The following is an 8,715-nucleotide window of genomic DNA, read 5'->3' as shown; positions in this document are numbered from 1 at the left end:
TAGAACCTCACATGGCAGCAGCTGCTGAGGATAGAGCAGAGTTAGACCCTCATATGGCAGCAGCTGCTGAGAATGGAGCAGAATTAGAACCTCATAGGAAGAGCAGGCAGAGTTAGAGCCTCATGTGGCAGCAGCTGCTGAGGATGGAGCAGGCAGAGTTAGAGCCTCATGTGGCAGCAGCTGCTGAGGATGGAGCAGAGTTAGAGCCTCATGTGGCAGCAGCTGCTGAGGATGGAGCAGGCAGAGTTAGAGCCTCCAGCTGCCTGGAGAGGCAGGGGGCAGCTCCAACCCAGCCACATCCATGTCCACTCTCCATGTGTTCCCCACCAGTTCTCCCCCAGGACACACCTGGCACGGCCACCCTGCCGTGGGAAGATCCAGACACAGAGCTCTACCCCTGTGTTAATTACAGCAGAGGTGGCAAATGAAGCCCTGCCAGTGGAAAATAGAAAATGCAGCTCCTGACAAATTGGCAATAATTGTCTCAGTGTGTGGCATGGGGTGATGGGCAGCATCATTTGCAGCTTGCCTATAGAACCCTTCCACTAGAGAAAACTTTGCTTTTTTAGCTGGTTTTCTAGCCAGCAGATATTCTTCTTATCCCTTACTTTACAGAGCTTAAGCATTTTCCAAGTTGTGTGCACCCTCTGCAGCCCTGTCAGGAGCAGTTTTATCCCAAGGAACATGAGTATGGGTAAAACCACTGACGCCCACATCATATTGTGATTTGGTGTTCAGGGCACCACACGTTTGCCCCACTTTTTGCCTTTGTTTCTCCATGTTTAGCAAGAAGGAATTTTTTTAAGTTAAATGAAGAAGTTTTCCTTCTGGAGTTAGATAGAGAAATGAACTGTTCAAGGAGAAATGAGCTGTTCACAAGATAAAAGTCACATAAAATAATACCAGTAATATTAATAACAATGCTTTCAAAGGCACAGTTACAGGGAGAATGGCTGCAGTTTGACATTTAGCTGAGAGTTTACTCAAATGAAGATTTCATATCAACAGTTAAAATTGTTCAGCCAGAACGAGAACGATGACTGTGTGTGAAGGCAACACCCAGTGCAATTTTTTCTCTCTCCGTTCACAGCACCATTTCCTCTCCAGTTTGAGGGAATGAGATACAAAGCCCTTTATTAAAGACCTCACCAGGAGCAGCAATGCCACAGTGTTTAGTACCTACCATATTTTATGATTCTGTGCTTCAAAGAGTGATGCCAAATCCACACAGGCAGAATGGGGAGACCAGCAGCAGTTTTGCCCTTTGAAATCAACAATCATGACTTGCTTGCCCATGGCAGGGGAGCTTAGGACTAGGTGGTCTTTCAGGTCCTTTTGAACCCCTTTTCTGTGGTTCTCTAATTCTATGACTTTCTTTTCAACGGGTGTTTTGAGGAAAATAAAACTCTAAGTACCCCATCAGCCACAAATCAAGCCAGCTTCTGCTGGCCTGCAGTGTTCCAGCAAATGTCCCTTCTGCAGCCACAGCTGCCACCCAGGGAGCCCTGTCCTGGCTCTGTACTGGTGATGAGCACTGCTGTTCAAACACAGCTGGGCAGCAACATCACTGGTGTTTGGTTTTCTGTGCAGTTCTAGAAATCTGTATTAATTGGTATCACCAAAGCTGTGCAAGCTGGTCTAAAGAAAATAAACTCAGTGCATCTGGCCCACACTTTTTCCCCTCTGTAGAGCATTAAGTATGGGTTTTCCAAGTGCCAGTTGCCATTTAATATGAAAGCCTAAGTTTAGAGAGCCAAAAATAAAGATTATATGCATCTGGTGCTTTTAAGTGCATTATGAAAATAAAAGATGCTGCTGTTAATTTGCTTCTTTAATTTCCCCTGGGGACTCATTGTGTGAGCTTTAAGCAAAATCCCAGCCATTTCAGTGTGATGTGTGCTCAGTGCTGCCTGGATCAGGGACACTGGGGATTTGGGGATGCTGCACCACTGCCTAGCCCAGTGCCCAGGGCAGGGCCCTGCTGAGCCAGAGGCTGTGAACCAGCAGAGAAGGACCAGGGCCAGGATGGAGCCCAGAACCATTCTGTAAATGACACCCTGCAGAGGAGCTGGCCATCCACAGACCTGGCAGGTCTATGGGTTTGTTCATTAAGGTGGTTGTACACCTATTTGACATCATAGAACCATCACAGAATCATAGAACAGTTGTGTTAGAAGGGACTTTAAAGATCATTTCATTCCAAACCCTGCCATGGGCAGGGACACTTTCCATTAGACCAGGCTGCTCCAAGCCCCATCCAACCTGGCCTTGAGCCCTTCCAGGGATGGGGCAGCCACAGATTCTTAATATTTATTTACGAAAAATCACCTTCCTGTCCCATTCTACCCTGTGGCCTCCTACACACAGCACTGTCCTAGATAGCAGGAGGCTGAGTTATTGAAAGGAAATTCTACAAGCCCTAAGGGCATAATATGTTGGGAATAATATATTAAACATTTCTCTATCATGACAGCTCAAGGGACAATTCACAGCTCTGTAGGTACCTGGACAACTGTGAGGTAGAATAATACTGAAATACAAAGTTGTGAGTAAGACAAGTCCCCTTGGGAACCTGGCAAGGACACAAGTAGCTGTCACTGGCTCCTTAGGTGAGTCAAGAGGTGGGAACAGCCAACAGCTGCAGATTATTTCCTTCTCTAGAGTACAGCTGAAAATTTATACTCTGGGAAGAAGGGGAAAGGAGTTAAAGGTCCAAATGAATCTCTGAAACCTTTTCCTCCAGCTATGCTCCAAGTGATGCTGGCAGACAGCCCTGGGTGGAGGAAAGGGGAGGGGATCACGCCCTGCTCCAGGCTCCCAGGATGCCCAATAGCCATACCCCCTGGGGCTGTGCTGATCCACAAGCTCCAACACCCTCATCAGTCCCATGGCAGAAGTGGAAATAGCAGAAAAAAAATTATCCACTGACGGTTTAGAAGAGCTGTGCTAGCTGGTGAATCTGTTGATGCCTTCAGAGAGGAAAAGTCCTAAGTTAGCAAAATCCAGAGTACAAGCAGGGTATTGGGACTGGCTGCTGCCTACATGAAGAGAGGAGATGAAGGCTGTGCAATGTTGATTTTACCTCGGAAGGGATGGGAGTGCCAGAACAGACCATCCCTCACATGGGAGGCTGCAGTGACCCTTCTCTGGGGAATGATCCATCCCTTTGGAGCAGGGACCAGAGGCTGGAGCCTCAGTTGAGAAAAGCTAAGCTCAGGAGACTGATCCATGTCCCCCTGCCTTAATATAACACAGAGTATGTGGGTCAGGTCTAGGAAACTGGAAAGAGGCAGAAGGAGCAGGAAAGGCTACACAGGAGCTCCCAGATTTCAAAGCATTTGTAGATGGCCCAAACATCTGAGCCCAAAGATCCAGGAGTTTATTGGGCTTACCTCTGGATCTGATGTATCATTACATCTGGCTGATAAAAGCAGGAGCAAGACGTTGTTTAATGTCTGAGGAATAATTTCTGCTGTGTCCCAATAAAGCACACGCTGATGTGAGCTGGGCTGATAACGGCAGCGCTGCGCCGGCCTCGCAAAATCTCATTTGTCAGGACAACTGAACTGTCAGTGCCAAAGAACAGACAGGTTATTGCTCATGCTCCTCCAAGGTTACTTTTATTAAAATGGAAATTTCCAAAGCTTTGCATGCACACATACGCGGCCACGGGTGCAGGCTGCCCTGTGAGGGGGAGAGGGGCCTTGCCACAGGCACCCCTCCTCCTGCAGCTCCATAATGCACAAATGGGGTGTCCTGGGGGAACTGGGCATGGCTGTCCCTGCCCTGCTCTGTGTCTGAACACATCCTCACCACGGCTTTGGGCTGGGCTTGGCACCTACAGCAGCCTGGGCTTGTGCAGTGCTCTCCCCCACAGCTGCACCCCATTGATTTCCCCTGTAATCTGGGTGAGGATTTGCTGTCCCCCCTCAAACCCAACACAGGCACCATCACCTTGAAACTGGGCCTTTCACATTTTGAGCTGAAACAGCTCTTCATACCAGAGGGAAGCAGCTCCCAACTCCTGTCCCTGCAATTAATTCATTCCTGCAGGACAGTCCCAGCCACAGACAGGGATGGGAAAAGAAGAGAGGAGAGGAGAGGAGAGGAGAGGAGAGGAGAGGAGAGGAGAGGAGAGGAGAGGAGAGGAGAGGAGAGATTTCATTTGGAAGGACCCTACAATGATGATCTAATCCAACTGCCTGATCACTTCAGGGCTGGCTGTAAGTTAAAGCATCTTGTTAAGGACATTATCCAAATGCCTTTTAAACCAATGATAGTACAAAAAAAATAGGGCAGAAAAGAGCAAAAAAAATTAATATCTAGCTGTATTTCACTTTCTGTGGTCATAATACACAGAGAAGCTACAATAGGCAAAACCTGAATTTGTCTGCTGAGAAATGATTTGTTCAACAAATGTGTCTTTTTATCTTCCCCAATACATCAGAGGAATATATTAAATTTTTACAAACATGCGCCTTAGTTAAAATAATTTTGCTTTTCCCGCTCCTGAAGTTAATTGAACCAAAAATTGTTTGTGAAATATCTCATTATGGAGCACTCCAAATTCCTGGCTTGCAATTAGTGAAACAAATCAGTGCTCTATTCCCAGACTGAAAAACAACCCAAATATTAGAGCATTTCAATTAGCAATTTGAAACTGAAATTCTTAATTGAATTGATCTCAGAAAGAAATTCAATTTGAAAAAAACCCATTGGTAAGGGGATTTCATTACTGTGCCTGGCTTTGGAGGTGGTTGAGGGTGGTCACACCTTCACCAACAGGTGCTCCACACCAGGAGGAGCTGGTAGAAGGAGATGCTGCTGGAAATCATCCAGACACAAAAAGCCCAGCTTCTTGCTAGCCTGAGTGCATGTCATTTTTTCCTGGGGACTGCAATCTCTGCCCAGAAACCTTTTTCTGTGCTGGAGAAGCATGAAGGACTCAGCAAAGACCTGGCTCAGGTTATTGATGTTATGGGAAAGCAGAGTTATGCCAGGCAAGAGGAGATGGCTTTTTATTTGTGCCACTTTTGCTGCTGATTCAGGTTTTCTACACATTTTAAGAAACAATCATCATTCATTATGAAAAAAAAAAACAAAACAATTCTTAGTGCATTTTACCCATATATGGGAATAATTATTTTCCCTTTTGAAGATGCAACGATATGAGGAGAGAACTGACAGAAATACCCAACAACCTATAAATTAAAAATTACAACTTGGGCATTGTTTTTCAGAGACTGTCATGAAGGGCTGCCCCTGGTACCAGGCTGACTCAGTGGAGCTTCAGCCCCACAAATGACAAAAGCATGAAGTGAGACAGAAGTCATGCAGCTCTTCACACCTGCCCATGTTTTAATTCATTTTCACTTGTAACAGCAATAGTTGTTTTTCCCAAAACAAACATTCCTGGCTCAAAAGATCACTGTCTTTCCTATATTTGTGCTATTTCTGCAATATCCACTTCCCACTGGCACCTTCTCCACGTTACTAATTTCCCCTTTCCTCCTCCTCTAGCTGTTCCCTCAAGAGCTGGTGCGACAAAGAAGATCTGAACGAGCCACACTTGAAAAGCAATCAACCAAAATTAGAAGGGCTTTCTTCTAGGCTGTGTTTGGAAAGGCATCATCCCCCTGAGCACATGGCTCTGCTGTCTGCCTGTGCCCTGCTCTGACAGGGCAATGCAGGGGGAGCAGTGCCTGCCGTCACAGCATAATTTGAATATTCCGCTTGGAACTCCTTGGCTCACATGTGGCTCACATGCCTCCTAAATCTCTCTGCTTGAAGTGTAACATTTTCATGCCCTTCATATCTCTCCCTGTGGGAACTTCTGTTAAGCTTTGGAAAGGGTTTAGGCACACTCATTCCCCTCCAATGGCAGCAATAGCTGCTTACAACTCTCACAATCAAAATCTTTGTGTGAAGTTGTCTGTATTAGGAACACTTCAGATGTCTGTAAGCCACCACTCATGCCAAAACCCCACATGTGAATTACCCTGACCTGGTGAAGAGTGTCCTTTAGACAAAATTTATTCCCCTCAGCCTGTGGGATCCTGGGCTGGATGGCAGCTGGCAGTGCCAGCACAGGGGTGGCACCCCTGGTGTCTCTATAGCGCACAGCCCGTGCACCACTTAGGGCATTACATCACCATGGCAACCTTTAGATCTAAAATGCTCCGTATTTCTTTCTGAAATGTTCCACATTCCTTTCATTCTGCTTCCTGGGACAGCAGACAGCATCCTGAAAATGGGGCTTTGCACCCAGCACCTACAGACCACTCAGCTACCTTTCTCTTTTCTTCTTTCCCCTTTTTTCTTCTTTTTTTTCCTTACAATCCAGAAGCTTTTCCCCCTTCTGCCCTCTTAATGACAATGGTGAGATATGCCTCTGTCTCTCTGGGAGCCTCTCAGGAACCCTGGGCCAGTCCCGAGTCGGCAGACACCGGGGGCAGGCCCGACATGGCCGACACGGGGAGACAGTCACTGTGTGTGCCCCGAGGGTACTGAGGGCACCTGGGCTGGGGGGAGACACTGTCTGTGTGTGCCCCGAGGGTACTGAGGGCACCTGGGCTGGCAGGGAGACACTGTCTGTGTGTGCCCCGAGGGTACTGAGGGCACCTGGGCTGGCAGGGAGACACTGTCTGTGTGTGCCCCGAGGGTGCTGAGGGCACCTGGCTGGGGGGAGACACTCTCTGTGTGTGCCCCGAGGGTGCTGAGGGCACCTGGGCTGGCGGGAGACACTCTGTGTGTGCCCCGAGGGTGCTGAGGGCACCTGGGCTGACAGCAGGGAGACACTGTCTGTGTGTGCCCCGAGGGTGCTGAGGGCACCTGGGCTGCCAGGGAGACACTCACTGTGTGTGCCCCGAGGGTGCTGAGGGCACCTGGGCTGGGGGCAGACACTCACTGTGTGTGCCCCGAGGGTGCTGAGGGCACCTGGGCTGGCAGGGAGACACTCTCTGTGCCCCGAGGGTGCTGAGGGCACCTGGCTGGGGGGAGACACTCTCTGTGTGTGCCCCGAGGGTGCTGAGGGCACCTGGGCTGACAGCAGGGAGACACTCTCTGTGTGTGCCCTGAGAGTACTGAGGGCACCTGGGCTGGGGGGAGACACTCTCTGTGTGCCCCGAGGGTGCTGAGGGCACCTGGGCTGGCAGGGAGACACTCTCTGTGTGTGCCCCGAAGGTGCTGAGGGCACCTGGGCTGGCAGCAGGGAGACACTCTCTGTGCCCCAAGGGTGCTGAGGGCACCTGGGCTGGGCGCCTGTGCAGCACAAGAGACACAGAGACATGGGTAGAAGAGAAAGGGCCGACTCTTAGCAGGGGTGAATCCAAGGTTTTATTCCAGGAGTCCCAAAGGAGCTCCTGCACCTCAGGGGCCTCCTGCCCAGAGCCCAGGGAGAGGTGCCAAGGTCACATTTAAAGGGAGGTGGAAACCAAAAGTAGAAAACATTTTACCAACCAATGAGTGACCCTAAGGGATGGGTACTGGGGAATGGACATTTAGGACAGTGAATGGGGCAAGGCTTGGGGGGCTGACCCCTGGCCTCTGGCTCATCACTCGACATCCTGGACTGAAACTTCTGGATGGAGGGGATGGGAGGCTGAGTGATTGACAGAGAGCCAGGGTGGGGGTTTGGGGATGATCTCATCCCAGGAGAGGGATAACACAGGTAAAGGGAGGGGGGTACAGTCTGGGATAAACCATTTGGGAAAAATATGGGAATACAAAACAAAGCTACTTCAAAGTATTACAAAGTATAACAACAACACACTACAACGGGGATGTTCCCACAGGTTCCTGATGAGAATCTGTGTGGAAAGAGAGAGCCAGTGAGCTTTAGGAGTGCCTGTGTGGGAAGAGGACTCAGCAGCACTGGATGTTCTCAGGGGAACTGTGTGGCCCCAGGCCTCCCCTTGGGGCACAGATGGGAGGTGAAGCTCAGCTCCTGCTGTTTTTATCTCTCCCGGGCCTCACAATGGGTCAGAGGTGGAGGAATAAGAAAAATAAAGATCAAGTGATGCTGCAAGCAGCATGGCTGGCTGGGGGAGCTGCTCTGCCATGACCTTGGCCTCTCCAGCCCTTCATTCTCAGCAAGCACACCCAGCAGAGTGAGCTTTAATGGCCCTGTGCCACTCACAGCCACTAAACAAACTGCAGGCAGGACCACAGAAACAGGCTGACAGTTCTGCAAACTGCTATTAACAATCATTTCACCTTTTTTTTTTTTTTTTTAATGCCAGATGTTATGACCAGCCACTGTCACGTGCAGTTAGACCCTGGGATCTGCCATTGCAGGTGGAAAGTAAGAGGGTCTGCAGCCCATCAGGGTCTGGTCCGGCCAGAGAATCACAGAATGGGTTGAATTAGAAGGCACCTTAAAGACCATCTTGTTCCACCCTCTGCCATGGGCAGGGACACCTTCCACTGTCCCAGGTTGCTCCAGTCCCCATCCAACCTGGCCCTGGGCACTGCCATGGATCCAGGGGCAGCCACAGCTTCTCTGGGCACCCTGTGCCAGGGCCTCACCACCCTCACAGAAAATATTTTCTTCCTAACATCCAATCTAAACCTGCCCTCTTTTAGTTTAAAACCATTCCCCCTTGCTTTATCACCACCTGCCAATGCACAAAGCTGCTCTCCAAAGCCATGCTGAAGTTTGGCTGTGAACACAGCCATGCTTTAATTTATACTCCTTTTTTTTTTACTACAGTTCAA

Source organism: Agelaius tricolor, unplaced genomic scaffold (genome assembly GCF_023055355.1).
Source record: "Agelaius tricolor isolate 1412-34295 unplaced genomic scaffold, bAgeTri1.0.p SCAF_10, whole genome shotgun sequence".
Lineage (NCBI taxonomy): Eukaryota > Metazoa > Chordata > Aves > Passeriformes > Icteridae > Agelaius > Agelaius tricolor.
This window is presented reverse-complemented; position numbering follows the sequence as displayed.